This window comes from Pan troglodytes, chromosome 8, assembly GCF_028858775.2.
Source record: "Pan troglodytes isolate AG18354 chromosome 8, NHGRI_mPanTro3-v2.0_pri, whole genome shotgun sequence".
NCBI classification, from domain to species: Eukaryota; Metazoa; Chordata; class Mammalia; order Primates; family Hominidae; genus Pan; species Pan troglodytes.
The window spans coordinates 49,993,120-50,010,120 of NC_072406.2; positions in this window are offsets into that span (position 1 = coordinate 49,993,120).

Consider the following 17,001-nt stretch of genomic DNA (forward strand, 5'->3'; position numbering starts at 1 on the left):
TACTAATATTACCAATAATAGTTATTGCTTAGAAAGTGCAGCATAGTAAAAGTGTCAGCAATTTATTTATATTTTCTAGAGTCCTAAAAACTACACTGCATGGAAGGTAGAATTTCTGACTTTACCTCATGATGAAAATCTAAAAGCTCAGAGGGTCTATGTATTTGATTAGACCCTCCAAGATCATTGCTTCTTTCTGAGCTCTGTGTCTACATATAAGTAAAGATATTTTTTCTTGGTTCTCAGGAAACATAATGGCGCAGAGGATTTCTTTTGATATCTGGTCTTAAACTCATAAATAGGTTTGAAATTTTTGCCATTGTTAGTGATTGAGCTGAAGAGACTTTCCACTTTTTGGGAGAAGGAGTTAACATTTGCCAAGTTTCTCCACTTGTCAGACCCTTTAAGGGGCATGGTGAACACCTGGATATTTAATATATGTTATTCTAAAAGCTAACTTTCATTTGAGAAGTATCTGTATGGGTCCTTTGCCCATATTTTAATTAGGTTATATGCTTTCTTGCTATTGAGTTGTTTGAGTTCTTTATATGCTTTGGCTATTAACCCCTTATCAGATGTATGATCTACAAATATTTTCTCCCATTCTCTGAGTTGTCTCTTCACTTTTTTTTTTCTGTGCAAAAGCCTTTTAATTTGATGCTATTTCATTTGTCTATTTATGCTTTTGTTGCCTATACTTTTGGGGTTCCAATGCTGACTATATATCCAAAGAAACTCAAATCAACATGTCAAAGGGATATCTGCAAGCCTTTGTTCATTGCAGCATTACTCACAATAGCCAAGATATAACATATAAAATTTGCCTGTCTATCAACAGATGAATTGACAAAGAAAATGTGGCCTATAGGCCAGGCGCGGTGGCTCACGCCTGTAATCCCAGCAATTTGAGAGGCTGAGGCAGGCGGATCATAGGTCAGGAGTTCGAGACCTGCCTGACCCATATAGTGAAACACTGTCTCCACTAAAAAAATAAAAATATTAGGTGGGTGTGGTGGCACACACCTGTAGTCCCAGCTACTTGGGAGGCTGAGGCAGGAGAATCACCTGAACCTGGGAGGTGGAGGTTGCAGTGAGCCAAGATCGCACCACTGCTCTCCAGCCTGGATGACAGAGTGAGACTTCATCTCAAAAAAAAAAAAAAAAAAAAAAAAAAAAAGAAAAGAAAAGAAAAGAAAAGAAAATGTGGCATACATAGACAACATAATACTGTTTAGTCTTGGAAAAAGATGACAATACTGCAATTTCTGACAACACAGATGAATCTAGAGGACATTATGCTAACTGAAATAAGCCAGGTACAGAAAAACAAATACTGTATAATCTCAATTATATGGGAAATCTAGTAAAGTTAAATTATAGAAGTAAAGAGTAGAATGGTGGTTACCAGAGGCAAGGCTGCAGCTTTAGGAAGAAAGGTAATGAAAAGTTTGGATCTAAGGATGCAAAGTTTCAAATAGACAAGAGGAATAAATTTTGAGATTTATTGCTCAACAGAGTTGGTATACTCAGTAATAAAGTATTATATATTTTGAAGTAACTAAGTAAATTTCAAGTGTCTCACCATAAAAATGATAGGTAAACAAGGTGATAAATATGTTAATTAGCTTAACTATTCTGCCTTGTATGCATATATCCAAACCTCACATTATATCCCATAAACATGTACAATTGCGATTTGTCAATCAAAAAGAATATTAATAATAACAAAATTAAAAATAAAAAGCTAATCTTTGTAGAGCAGTCTACTACATCAGCCACTGTTTCACATGCTTTACATTCATATTAAACTATTAAATTCTCACAATAACCCTATGGGGTAGGACTGTAATTACTCCTATTTTCAGGTGAGGAAACTAAGGCCTAGAGAATATAAAATGGTAGAGCTAAGATTTGAAACAATCTGGCTACAGAGCTCGAGTTGTTAAATGCTACACTACATCATGTCTTCATATTACAATTCCTACCCTCTAAGGGCTTGTACCTGTTAGACAAGACAGATGTACACATAAATCAATTATGTCATGTCACTAACATATTACACTTGATTTGCACAAACCATTATGGAATGATCCTGATAAAGAAGAAAACCCTAGTAGAATCTGGCAGAGGCTGGATATGGTGAAAAGAGAACAACGGCCAGGAGGGCATGTAACAGAAGCAGCACCTATCCTTATGAGCCTTAAACTATGAAAAGACAAGAGGGATGGGCCCTCTTGGTCAAGAGAAAAGATCTGTGAAAATGATTTTGAAATTTTCTTCTAATTCTACAGCTCTAAATCATTTAATTGCATATGCTCTGTTGTTGATTATATCTTATATTTGAATTGTACTTTACAACCGTTATCTCTCTTGTCCAGTGAGGTCTGCAAAGCAAAAACGATCTTTCTGTCCTGAGAGATGCTGAAACTGTGTTAAAAGTAAGTGGTGCCACTACCATCATAGGCAAGCTAGTGGCAGAGATAAGACTATGAGCTCCCAGTACTATGATCTTTCCATCGGACTTTGAGTTATGTCAGGTACTCAACTTATAAGTCAAAGGCTTTCTAAATAATAGTGATATTTACTGATTACTAGATGCTTATAAAAGAGAAGGTACTGTGCTAAGCACTTAATATGCATGGTCTTTAAAAAATCTTAGTTAATTATGTGATAGTTATCATTGTTCTAATTGCATATGAGAAAACTGAAATTTGGAGAAGTTACATAATTTTCCTAACACAATTACCACATCAACACTGGTGATAAGCAAAGCTAAGACTAAAGATTGATCTTCAGTAAGAAAATGGCTGCATTCAGTGGCCAAATCCAAACTAGCATTTTAATATGTGTGCTAATACACAGCTATTAGCAATATTTGTGTTTGGTCATTTCAACCAGAAATTCTGGAATCTTCTTCCATTTTTGGAATCTGACCTTTGCCTCAGTTACTGACTCCATGACAAAAAAATCCCTCAATATTCTATCATCTCCAAGGTATCTTCACAGTTCTTTGTAGCTTATTTTTAGATCAAAGGTGCATCTTAGAAAAATATTTTTGTCAAATATTCTGTTATCTAATTTTATTTTATCCTGGGAGCAATAGACAAACAACTTATCGGGCAGTGGTAAAAAAGAGACTGGGAGTATTCAACAGGGGCTAGATTCTCATCCAGGTACGCTGCCCTGCTTGGAGCCACAGCACATATCCTAAGTGTTATTAAGTGCATATCATCTTCCACTAATCACATGTTATCTTCAAAGCACAAAATAAAGCCAAATATTATTATCTCCAGTACACAGATAAGGAAACTGATGATCAGGGTAGTTAACAAAACATTGTAACATTATATGATTTGATGTAGAGGGAGGATGGGGTTCAAATAGAAGTCGCATTTACACCTTATGGCCCTGCCCTGATACACATTTTATGATGTTCCCATCCTTGCCATTTTCTTTGTCATTCCCCTTGTTAGGATATTCTTGATACCCTTGTTCTAACTTTAAAATCATTTGAGCACTTTTTTCCTCCTTGGATTGTTGCTGTTTCATTAGCAATGAAGTCTGAGTTGGGGAACCTAAATACTAATTCCAGATGTAGCACCTACATCATATCACATGACTGACCTCTCAGGGTCTCAGTCTCTTCATCAATAAAATGTGAAGGCTAGGCTCAAGATGTGTTTCTCAAACGTGGCTGCATGTTAGAATCACCTCATCACTATTGTTAATTTTGTAAAATTGTACATGGCATAATAACTATACCTTAAAAAAGTGGTAATATATACCATGAAATACTATGCAGCCATAAAAAAGAATGAGATTATGTCCTTTACAACAACATGGATGAAGCTGAAGGCCATTTTCCTAAGTGAATTAAGCAGAAACAGAAAACCAAATACTATGTGTTCTCATTTATAAGTGGGAGCTAAGCATTAAGTACACATGGACACGAAGGAAGGAAAAACAAACACCAGGGCCCCCTTAAGGGTGGAGGGTATGAGGAGAGTGAGGATTGAAAAACTATTGGGTATTATGCTCATTAACTGGGTAACAAAGTTATCTGCATACCGAAGCCCCACGATGTGCAGTTTACTCATGCAACGAACTTGCACAAGCACCCCTTGAACATAAAAACTGAAGAGAAAAAATAAATAAAAGAGACTTAAGAAGCAAAAACAAAATTCATTTTCAGTGACACATACTGAGATACTCATGTGTTCATTTATATCATTCCTTAGATTTGGTTTAAAATACTCTAGCATTTTTTTAAGTATTGTCATGACAGATGAACAAGACTGGTAAAATATCAACAACTGTTGAAGCTAAGTAAAGAGATATTCTACTATTCAGTCCACTTTTGTGTGTGGCTATAAAAGATTATGTAAAAGGTTTAAAAAATCACTTAGTAATCTATTAAAATAGTTGTGCATAAGCCACATTCTCAGAAATTTTAATTCAATTATTGGAGGTAAGAGGGAAGCTATGACTTAAGTATAAGTATCTTCCAGAAAGTTACTCAGGTGGTTCTAACAGGAAGTCAAGACTGAATATTTGCTTGGAATTCTGGATAACTTATACGGTTTCTTCTAAATATAATTCTATAGATAACAACACTTTTAGAAAAAGACACTATTTGGCTTAATCCACTAGTATGAGAGGAAATGCTCCACACTTGAAGGGGAGTGTTTTTGGGACCCAGTGCAACTTACCTTAAAGGCCTTCCATCACCTCTCAAAACCCTGGCTTTCTTATCCATGACTTGAAGGAAACGAACTCAAGCAAACTCCAATCACTCTATAAAAGCTGTAGCCCCAGGGGAAGATGAGAGAAGACAGCTGGTACATCTGGCTAAACTCAATTACAGCTGAGATGTGTTAGTCCATGCTTTCCTTGTCCTTTGTACAGGCCTGAAAAAGAAAGATGTCTAGACATTGGGGTTTTCCATCCTCTTCTCACTCCTTTAAATGAGCTGAATAGTCAACTAAGGTTATACTTTTGGATTCCTGCATATATACATTCATCTTTTTTATTCATGTACTGGATTAAGCCTTGTACATATGCCATATGCCGTTACTTTTATTTATTTCCTTTTTTTCTTTTTTTTTTGAGACAGATTCTTGCTCAGTCACTCAGGCTATAGTGCAGTGGCACAACCTCTGCTCACTGCACCCTCTGCCTCCCAGCTTCAAGTGATTCTCCTGCCTCAGCCTCCCAAGTAGCTGGGTTTTGTAGTCCAAAAAGTTTTGTATTTTTAGTAGAGACGTGGTTTCACCATGTTGGCCAGGCTGGTCTTGAAATCCTGGCCTTAAGTGATGCACCTGTCTCAACCTCCCAAATTGCTGGGATTACAGGTGTGAGCCACCGTGCCTGGCTGCCATTACTTTTAGTATCAACAAAAATATAGTAAAATATTATAGCTATATCCAATCTTCAGATGGAAACCAAGGATTAAAGAGATTGAATAATTTTTCCAAGGTAACAGAAGCAGCAAATGGAAAAGCTGTACTGTGAACCCAAATCTGTATCATCCTCTAGAGCTGGACTATCAACATCCCTACAATTGTAGAGAAACAGTCATTGAATTCTTTTCTTGTCATTTCTTTTCTTTCTTCCCTCTCCTGCTCTCTCTCCCTCTTCCTCCCTCCTTCCTTCACTCTTTGTCTTCTCTCTATTCTTCTTTATTTATTTATTTCTCAAAAATCTTTATCTGGTCTCTTAACCCCATCTTCTCTGAAACCTGTTGCTCATGAGCCCCATTTGTTGATGCTTCTTTATCCTCTATTTCCACAGGCTCTCTTTTCAATTCTAGTCCCTTACTAGCAACCATTGCAGAATTCTACTTGTATCTGTTGCCAAATTATTTGAATAAGAAGAAATGCAAGACTCTTAGAAAATCAGAAAGGGCAAATTCAAGGAATAAAGAAACAGTTTGAAATGGAAATAAGCCTCAATTTTGATTGCTTAGCAGAAGGATGTGCCTTGTAGTTCCGAATGAAAAAATTATTTCTACACTTGCCTCTACAGAAAAAAAAAGTTAGAAAAGTCACACAATTAGTGAAAGTTTCCCCCAGCCTGCAATCCCAGACTTCATTTCTTGCCTGGCCCTTGGTCTCAGGAAGATAGCTTTCAACTGCTGTGTCACCAATGTTTCAAAGGTGGTTTAAGGAATTAGCCCTCTGTCCTTGGTCGGCTGGGCAGCATGGGTGACTGGAACTCCAGACTATAGTACTATCTTTTCATCTCCGTGTGCTCATAAAGGTTATCATGTGCTTCCAGACATGAAAATGGTTGGAGGCACCTCTGTAAGTTTGTTTTTATATTTTGATTTATTTTCTACTATTTGTCCTCTCTGAAATATTTAACCACATATTATTTCCTCTGTGAAATAATTAACCACTCACAACTTGGGGATTTTTTTGTTTGTTTGTGTTTTTTTTTAAAAATTCTCCCTTTCATTTTTAAATATCTTAGTATAAATAGATATCACAGCTATTTTTAAAAAGCAGGCCTAATTTACAGCTTAATGAATTATCACAAGGTAAATATTCTTGTAACTACTACCCAAGTTAAGAAAAATTTTTTTTTTTTTTGAGGCTGAGTCTTGCTCTGTTGCCCAGGCTGGAGTGCAGTGGCGCGATCTTGGCTCACTGTAACCCCCACCTCCCAGGTTCAAGTGATTCTTTGCCTCAGCCTCCAAGTAGCTGGGATTACAGGCGCCCACCACCATGCATGCCCAGCTAATTCTTTTTTTGTTTTGTTTTGTTTCCTATTTTTAATAGAGATGGAGTTTCACCATCTTGGGCAGGCTGGTCTTGAACTCTTGACCTCACAATCCACCTGCCTCGGCCTCCCAAAGTGCTGGGATTACAGGCATGAGTCACTGTGCCTGGCCAAAATAAAAATTTTAAAGCCTCTCTGGATCTTCTAGAGAGCAGCAGATATGTAAGTTGTTTATATAGTGACTGTACTACTTTATAGGCAGGGAAAGATATTGTAATACAGGGTAGAATTTGTTCTGTTATGTATTTACTTCTGATCTCTTGCTTCCATAAATTTATCTAAACTATCATCTAAAGAGTGATTCTTGATGTATGCACTTTTTTTTTTATTTTTTATTTTATACATATATATATTTTTTTATTATACATTAAGTTCTAGGGTACATGTGCACAACGTGCAGGTTTGTTACATATGTATACATGTGCCATGTTGGTGTGCTGCACCCATTAACCCATCATTTACATTAGGTATATCTCCTAATGCTATCCCTCCCCACTCGCCCCCCCCACAACAGGCCCCAGTGTGTGATGTTCCCCTTCCTGTGTCCATGTGTTCTCATTGTTCAAATCCCACATATGAGTGAGAACATGCCGTGTTTGGTTTATTGTCCTTGTGATAGTTTGATGAGAATGATGGTTTCCAGCTTCATCCATGTCCCTACAAAGGACATGAACTCATCCTTTTTAATGGCTGCGTAGTATTCCATGGTGTATATGTGCCACATTTTCTTTCTTTTTTTTTTAGCTGTTGGATATTTTTATTTTTATTTTTTATTTTATTATTATTATACTTTAAGTTTTAGGGTACACATGCACAATGTGCAGGTTAGTTACATATGTATACACGTGCCATGCTGGTGTGCTGCACCCATTAACTCGTCATTCAGCATTAGGTATATCTCCTAATGCTATCCCTTCCCCTTTCCCCCACCCCACAACAGTCCCCAGAGTGTGATGTTCCCCTTCCTGTGTCCATGTGTTCTCATTGTTCAGTTCCCACCTATGAGTGAGAACATGCGGTGTTTGTTTTTTTGTCCTTGCGATAGTTTACTGAGAATGATGATTTCCAATTTCATCCATGTCCCTACAAAGGACAAGAGCTCATCATTTTTTATGGCTGCATAGTATTCCATGGTGTATATGTGCCACATTTTCTTAATCCAGTCTATCATTGTTGGACATTTGGGTTAGTTCCAAGTCTTTGCTATTGTGAATAGTGCCGCAATAAACATATGTGTGCATGTGTCTTTATAGCAACATGATTTATAGTCCTTTGGGTATATACCCAGTAATGGGATGGCTGGGTCAAATGGTATTTCTAGTTCTAGATCCCAGAGGAATCGCCACACTGAATTCCACAATGGTTGAACTAGTTTACAGTCCCACCAACAGTGTAAAAGTGTTCTGATTTCTCCACATCCTCTCCAGCACCTGTTGTTTCCTGACTTTTTAATGATCACCATTCTAACTGGTGTGAGATGGTATCCCATTGTGGTTTTGATTTGCATTTCTCTGATGGCCAGGGATGATGAGCATTTTTTCATGTGTCTTTTGGCTGCATAAATGTCTTCTTTTGAGAAGTGTTTGTTCATATCTTTTGCCCACTTTTTGATGGGGTTGTTTGTTTTTTTCTTGTAAATTTGTTTGAGTTCCTTATAGATTCTGGATATTAGCCCTTTGTCAGATGAGTAGGTTGTGAAAATTTTCTCCCATTTTGTAGGTTGCCTGTTCACTCTGATGGTAGTTTCTTTGGCTGTGCAGAAGCTCTTTAGTTTAATTAGATCCCATTTGTCAATTATGGCTTTTGTTGTCATTGCTTTTGGTGTTTTAGACATGAAGTCTTTGCCCATGCCTATGTCCTGAATGGTAATGCCTAGGTTTTCTTCTAGGGTTTTTATGCTTTTAGGTCTAACGTTTAAGTCTTTAATCCATCTTGAATTAATTTTTGTATAAGGTGTAAGGAAGGGATCCAGTTTCAGCTTTCTACATATGGCTAGCCAGTTTTCCCAGCACCATTTATTAAATAGGGAATCCTTTCCCCATTGCTTGTTTTTCTCAGGTTTGTCAAAGATCAGATAGTTGTAGATATGCAGCGTTATTTCTGAGGGCTCTGTTCTGTTCCATTGATCTGTATCTCAGTTTTGGTACCAGTACCATGCTATTTTGGTTACTGTAGCCTTGTAGTATAGTTTGAAGTCAGGTAGCATGATGCCTCCAGCTTTGTTCTTTTGGCTGAGGATTGACTTGGCAATGCGGGCTCTTCTTTGGTTCCATATGAACTTTAAAGAAGTTTTTTCCAATTCTGTGAAGAAAGTCATTGGTAGCTTGATGGGGATGGCATTGAATCTATAAATTACCTTGGGCAGTGTGGCCATTTTCATGATATTGATTCTTCATACCCATGAACATGGAATGTTCTTCCATTTCTTTGTATCCTCTTCTATTTCATTGAGCAGTGGTTTGTAGTACTCCTTGAAGAGGTCCTTCATGTCCCTTGTAAGTTGGATTCCTAGGTATTTTATTCTCTTTGAAGCAATTGTGAATGGGAGTTCACTCATGATTTGGCTCTCTGTTTGTCTGTTATTGGTGTATAAGAATGCTTTTGATTTTTGCACATTGATTTTGTATCCTGAGACTTTGCTGAAGTTGCTTATCAGCTTAAGGAGATTTTGGGCTGAGACAATGGGGTTTTCTAGATATACAATCATGTCATCTGCAAACAGGGAAAATTTGACTTCCTCTTTTCCTAATTGAATATCCTTTATTTCCTTCTCCTGCCTAATTGTCCTGGCCAGAACTTCCAACACTATGTTGAATAGGAGTGGTGAGAGAGGGCATCCCTGTCTTGTGCCAGTTTTCAAAGGGAATGCTTCCAGTGTTTGCCCATTCAGTATGATATTGGCTGTGGGTTTGTCATAGATAGCTCTTACTATTTTGAGATACGTCCCATCAATACCTAAATTATTGAGAGTTTTTAGCATGAAGCATTGTTGAATTTTGTCAAAGGCCTTTTCTGCATCTATTGAGATAATCATGTGTATTTGTCTTTGGTTCTGTTTATATGCTGGATTACATTTATTGATTTGCGTATATTGAACCAGCCTTGCATCCCAGGGATGAAGGCAAATTGATCATGGTGGATAAGCTTTTTGATGTGCTGCTGGATTTGGTTTGCCAGTATTTTATTGAGGATTTTTGCATCAATGTTCACCAAGGATATTGGTCTAAAATTCTCTTTTTTTGGTTGTGTCTCTGCCTGGCTTTTGTATCAGGATGATGCTGGCCTCATAAAATGAGTTAGGGAGGATTCCCTCTTTTTCTATTGATTGGAATAGTTTCAGAAGGAATGGTACCAGTTCCTCCTTGTACCTCTGGTAGAATTCAGCTGTGAATCCATCTGGTCCTGGACTCTTTTTGGTTGGTAAGCTATTGATTATTGCCACAATTTCAGATCCTGATATTGGTCTATTCAGAGATTCAGCTTCTTCCTGGTTTAGTCTTGGGAGGGTGTATGTGTCGCGGAATTTATCCATTTCTTCTAGATTTTCTAGTTTATTTGCATAGAGGTATTTGTACTATTATCTGATGGTAGTTTGTATTTTTGTGGGATAAGAGGTGATATCCCCTTTATCATTTTTTATTGCATCTATTTGATTCTTCTCTCTTTTTTTCTTTATTAGTCTTGCTAGCGGTCTATCAATTTTGTTGATCCTTTCAAAAAACCAGCTCCTGGATTCATTAATTTTTTGACGGGATTTTTGTGTCTCTATTTCCTTCAGTTCTGCTCTGATTTTAGTTATTTCTTGCCTTCTGCTAGCTTTTGAATGTGTTTGCTCTTGCTTTTCTAGTTCTTTTAGTTGTGATGTTAGGGTGTCAGTTTTGGATCTTTCCTGCTTTGTCTTGTGGGCATTTAGTGCTATAAATTTCCCTCTACACACTGCTTTGAATGTGTCCCAGAGATTCTGCGATGTTGTGTCTTTGTTCTCGTTGGTTTCAAAGAACATCTTTATTTCTGCCTTCATTTCATTATATACCCAGTAGTCATTCAGGAGCAGGTTGTTCAGTTTCCATGTAGTTGAGCGGTTTTGAGTGAGTTTCTTAATCCTGAGTTCCAGTTTGATTGCACTGTGGACTGAGAGATAGTTTGTTATAATTTCTCTTCTTTTACGTTTGCTGAAGAGAGCTTTACTTCCAACTATGTGGTCAATTTTGCAAAAGGTATGGTGTGGTGCTAAAAAGAATGTATATTCTGTTGATTTGGGGTGGAGAGTTCTGTAGATGTCTATTAGGTCTGCTTGGTGCAGAGCTGAGTTCAATTCCTGGATATCCTTGTTTACTTTCTGTCTCGTTGATCTGTCTAATGTTGACATTGGGGTGTTAAAGTCTCCCATTATGATTGTGTGGGAGTCTAAGTCTCTTTGTAGGTCACTCGGGACTTGCTTTATGAATCTGGGTGCTCCTGTATTGGGTGCATATATATTTAGGATAGTTAGCTCTTCTTGTTGAATTGATCCCTTTACCATTATGTAATGGCCTTCTTTGTGTCTTTTGATCTTTGTTGGTTTAAATTCTGTTTTATCAGAGACTAGGATTTCAACCCCTGCCTTTTTTTGTTTTCCATTTTCTTGGTAGATCTTCCTCCATCCCTTTATTTTGAGCCTATGTGTGTCTGCAGGTGAGATGGGTTCCCTGAATACTGCACACTGATGGGTCTTGACTCTATCAAATTTGCCAGTCTGTGTCTTTTAATTGGAGCATTTACTCCATTTACATTTAAGATGAATATTGTTATGTGTGAATTTTATCCTGTCATTATTATGTTAGCTGGTTATTTTGCTCATTAGTTGATGCAGTTTCTTCCTAGTCTCGATGGGCTTTACATTTTGGCATGATTTTGCAGCGGCTGGTACCGGCTGTTCCTTTCCATGTTTAGTGCTTCCTTTAGGAGCTGTTTTAGCGTGGGCCTGGTGGTGACAAAATCTCTCAGCATTTGCTTGTCTGTAAAGTATTTTATTTCTCCTTTACTTAAGAAGCTTAGTTTGGCTGGATTTGAAATTCTGGGTTGAAAATTCTTTTCTTTAAGAAAGTTGAATATTGTCCCCCACTCTCTTCTGGCTTGTAGAGTTTCTGCCAAAAGATCCACTGTTAGTCTGATGGGCTTCCCTTTGTGGGTAACCTGACCTTTCTCTCTGGCTGCCCTTAACATTTTTTCCTTCATTTCAACTTTGGTGAATCTGACAATTATGTGTCTTGGAGTTGCTCTTCTTGAGGAGTATCTTTGTGGCTTTATCTGTATTTCCTGAATCTGAATGTTGGCCTGACTTGCTAGATTGGGGAAGTTCTCCTGGATAATATCCTGCAGAGTGCTTTCCAACTTGGTTCCATTCTCCCCGTCACTTTCACGTACACTAATCAGATGTAGATTTGGTCTTTTCACATAGTCCCATACTTCTTGGAGGCTTTGTTCATTTCTTTTTATTCTTTTTTCTCTAAACTTCCCTTCTCACTTCATTTCATTCATTTCATCTTCCATCACTGATACCCTTTCTTCCAGTTGATTGCGTCGGCTCCTGAGGCTTCTGCATTCTTCACGTAGTTCTCGAGCCTTGGTTTTCAGCTCCATCAGCTCCTTTAAACACTTCTCTATATTGGTTATTCTAGTTATACATTCACCTAAATTTTTTTCAAAATTTTTAACTTGTTTGCCTTTGGTTTGAATTTCCTCCTGTAGCTCGGTGTAGTTTGATCATCTGAAGCCTTCTTCTCTCAACTTGTCAAAGTCATTCTCCATCCAGCTTTGTTCCATTGCTGGTGAGGAACTGCGTTCCTTTGGAGGAGGAGAGGTGCTCTGCTTTTTAGAGTTTCCAGTTTTTCTGCTCTGTTTTTTCCCCATCTTTGTGGTTTTATCTACTTTTGGTCTTTGATGATGGTGATGTACAAATGGGTTTTTGGTGTGTATGTCCTTTCTGTTTGTTAGTTTTCCTTGTAACAGGCAGGATCCTCAGCTGCAGGTCTGTTGGAGTTTGCTAGAAGTCCACTCCAGACCGTGTTTGCCTGGGTATCCGCAGCAGTGGCAGTAGAATAGTGGATATTGGTGAACCGCAAATGCTGCTGCCTGATCCTTCCTCTGGATGTTTTGTCTCAGTGGAGTACCCAGCCGTGTGAGGTGTCAGTCTGCCCCTACTGGGGGGTGCCTCCCAGTTAGGCTGCTCGGGGGTCAGGGGTCAGGGACCCACTTGAGGGGGCAGTTTGCCGGTTTTAAGATCTCCAGCTGCATGCTGGGAGAACCACTTCTCTCTTCAAAGCTGTCAGACAGGGACATTTAAGTCTGCAGAGGTTACTGCTGTCTTTTTGTTTGTCTGTGCCCTGCCCCCAGAGGTGGAGCCTACAGAGGCAGGCAGGCCTCCTTGAGCTGTGGTGGGCTCCACCCAGTTTGAGCTTCCCAGCTACTTTGTTTACCTAAGCAAGCCTGGGCAATGGTGGGTGCCCCTCCCCCAGCCTCGCTGCTGCCTTGCAGTTTGATCTCAGACTGCTGTGCTAACAATCAGCCAGACTCCGCGGGCATAGGACCCTCTGAGCCACGTGCGGGATATAATCTCCTGGTGCGCCGTTTTTTAAGCCTGTCGGAAAAGCGCAGTATTAGGGTGGGAGTGACCCTATTTTCCAGGTGCCGCCTGTCACCCCTTTCTTTGACTAGGAAAGGGAACTCCCTGACCCCTTGCACTTCCCGAGTGAGGCAATGCCTCGTGCTGCTCGGCTCGCACATGGTGCGCTGCACCTACTCTCCTGCACCCACTCTCTGGCACTCCCTAGTGAGATGAACCTGGTACCTCAGATGGAAATGCAGAAATCACCCATCTTCTGCGTCGCTCATGCTGGGAGCTGTAGACCGGAGCTGTTCCTATTCAGACATCTTGGCTGCCCTCTCCCATTTTCTTAATCCGGTCTATCATTGTTGGACGTTTGGGTTGGTTCCATGTCTTTGCTATTGTGAGTGGTGCCGCAATAAACATACGTGTGCATGTGTCTTTATAGCAGCATGATTTATATTCCTTTGGGTATATACCAGGAATGGGATGGCTGGGTCAAATGGTATTTCTAGCTCTAGATCCCTGAGGAATCGTCACACTGTCTTGCACAATGGTTGAACTGGTCTACAGTCCCACCAACAGTGTAAAAGTGTTCCTATTTCTCCACATCCTCTCCGGCACCTGTTGTTTCCTGACTTTTTAATGATCCCCGTTCTAACTGGTGTGAGATGATATCTCATTGTGGTTTTGATTTGCATTTTTCTGATGACCAGTGATGATGAGCATTTTTTCATGTGTCTTTTGGCTGCATAAATGTCTTCTTTTGAGAAGTGTCTGTTTATATCCTTTGCCCACTTTTTTGATGGGGTTTTTTGGTTTCTTCTCGTAAATTTGTTTGAGTTCATTGTAGATTCTGGATATTAGCCCTTTGTTGAATGAGTGGCTTGCAAAAATTTTCTCCTATTCTGTAGGCTGCTGGTTCACTCTGATGGTAGTTTCTTTTGCTGTGCAGAAGCTCTTTAGTTTAATTAGATCCCATTTGTCAATTTTGGCTTTTGTTGTCATTGCTTTTGGTGTTTTAGACATGAAGTCCTTGCACATGCCTATGTCCTGAATGGTATTGCCTAGGTTTTCTTCCAGGGTTTTTATGGTTTAGGTCTAACATTTAAGTCTTTAATCCATCTTGAGTTAATTTTTGTATAAGGTGTAAGGAAGCGATCCAATTTCATGTTTCTACATATGGCTAGGCAGTTTTCCCAGCACCATTTATTAAATAGGGAATATTTTCCCCATTTCTTTTTTTTGTCAGGTTTGTCAAAGATCAGATAGTTGTAGGTGTGTGGGATTATTTCTGAGGGCTCTGTTCTGTTCCATTGGTCTATATCTCTGTTTTGGTACCAGTACCATGCTGTTTTGGTTACTGTAGCCTTGTAGTATAGTTTGAAGTCAGGTAGCATGATGCCTCCAGCTTTGTTCTTTTGGCTTAGGATTGACTTGGCAATGTGGGCTCTTTTTCAGTTCCATATGAACTTTAAAGAAGTTTTTTCCAATTCTATGAAGAAAGTCATTGGTAGTTTGATGGGGATGGCATTGAGTCTATAAACTACCTTGGGCAGTATGGCCATTTTGATGATATTGATTATTCCTATCCATGAGCATGGAATGTTCCTCCATTTGTTTGTATGCTCTTTTATTTCGTTGAGCAGTGGTTTGTAGTTCTCCTTGAAGAGGTCCTTCACATCCCTTGTAAGTTGGATTCCTAGGTATTTTATTCTCTTTGAAGTAATTGTGAGTGGGAATTCACTCACGATTTGGCTCTCTGTCTGTTATTGGTGTATAAGAATGCTTGTTATTTTTGCACATTGATTTTGTATCCTGAGACTTTGCTGAAGTTGCTTATCAGCTTAAGGAGATTTTGAGCTGAGACGATGGGGTTTTCTAGATATACAATCATGTCATCTGCAAACAGGGACAGTTTGACTTCCTCTTTTCCTAACTGAATGCCCCTATTTCTTTCTCCTGCCTGATTGCCCTGGCCAGAACTTCCAACACTATGTTGAGTAGGAGTGGTGAGAGAGGACATCCCTGTCTTGCACCAGTTTTCAAAAGGAGTGCTTCTAGTTTTTGCCCATTCAGTATGTTATTGGCTGTGGGTTCATCATAAATCGCTCTTATTGCTTTTAGATACATTCCATCAATACCTAATTTGTTGAGAGGTTTTAGCACGAAGGGCTGCTGAATTTCATCAAAGGACTTTTCTGCATCTATTGAGATAATCAAGTGGTTTTTGCCATTGGTTCTGTTTATATGCTGGATTACGTTTATTGGTTTGCCAATGTTGAACCAGCCTTGCATCCCAGGGATGAAGCCAAATTGATCATCGTGGATAAGTTTTTGATGTGCTGCTGGATTCAGTTTGCCAGTATTTTATTGAGGATTTTTGCATCGATGTTCATCAGGGATATTGGTCTAAAATTCTTTTTTGTGTGTGTGCCTCTGCCAGGCTTTGGTATCAGGATGATGCTGGCCTCATAAAATGCGTTAAGGAGGATTCCCTCTTTTTCTATTGATTGGAATAGTTTCAGAAGGAATGGTACCAGCTCCGCCTTGTGCCTCTGGTAGAATTCAGCTGTGAATCCGTGTGGTCCTGGACTTTTTTTTGGTTGGTAAGCTATTAATTATTGCCTCAATTTCAGAGCCTGTTATTTTGGTCTATTCAGAGATTCAACTTCTTCCTGGTTTAGTCTTGGGAGGGTGTATGTGTCGAGGAATTTATCCATTTCTTCTAGATTTTCTAGTTTATTTGCATAGAGGTGTTTATAGTATTCTCTGATGGTAGTTTCTATTTCTGTGGGATCGGTGGTGATATCCCCTTTATCATTTTTTATTGTGTCTGTTTGATTCTTCTCTCTTTTCTTCTTTATTAGTCTTGCTAGTGGTCTATCAATTTTGTTGATCTTTTCAAGAAACCAGCTCCTGGATTCATTGTTTTTTGAAGGATTTTTTGTGTCTCTATTTCCTTCAGTTCTGCTCTGATCTTAGTTATTTCTTGCCTTCTGCTAGCTTTTGAATGTGTTTGCTCTTGCTTCTCTAGTTCTTTTAATTGTGATGTTAGGGTGTCAATTTTAGATCTTTCCTGCTTTCTCTTGTGGGCATTTAGTGCTGTAAATTTCCCTCACACACTGCTTTGAATGTGTCCCAGAGATTCTGGTATGTTGTGTCTTTGTTCTCATCGGTTTCAAAGAACATCTTTATTTCTGCCTTCATTTCGTTATATACCCAGTAGTCATTCTGGAGCAAGTTGTTCAGTTTCCATGTATTTCAGTGGTTTTGAGTGAGTTTTTTAATTCTGAGTTCTAGTTTGATTGCACTGTGGTCTGAGAGACAGTGTGTTATCATTTCTGTTCTTTTCCATTTGCTGAAGAGTGCTTTACTTCCAACTATGTGGTCAATTTTGGAATGAGTGCGGTGTGGTGCTGAGAAGATTGTATATTCTGTTGATTTGGGGTGGAGAGTTCTGTAGATGTCTATTAGGTCTGCTTGGTGCAGAGCTGAGTTCAATTCCTGGATATCCTTGTTAACTTTCTGTCTCATTGATCTGTCTAATGTTGACATTGGGGTGTTAAAGTCTCCCATTATTATTGTGTGGGAGTGTAGGTCTCTAAGGACTTGCTTTATGAATCTGGGTGCTC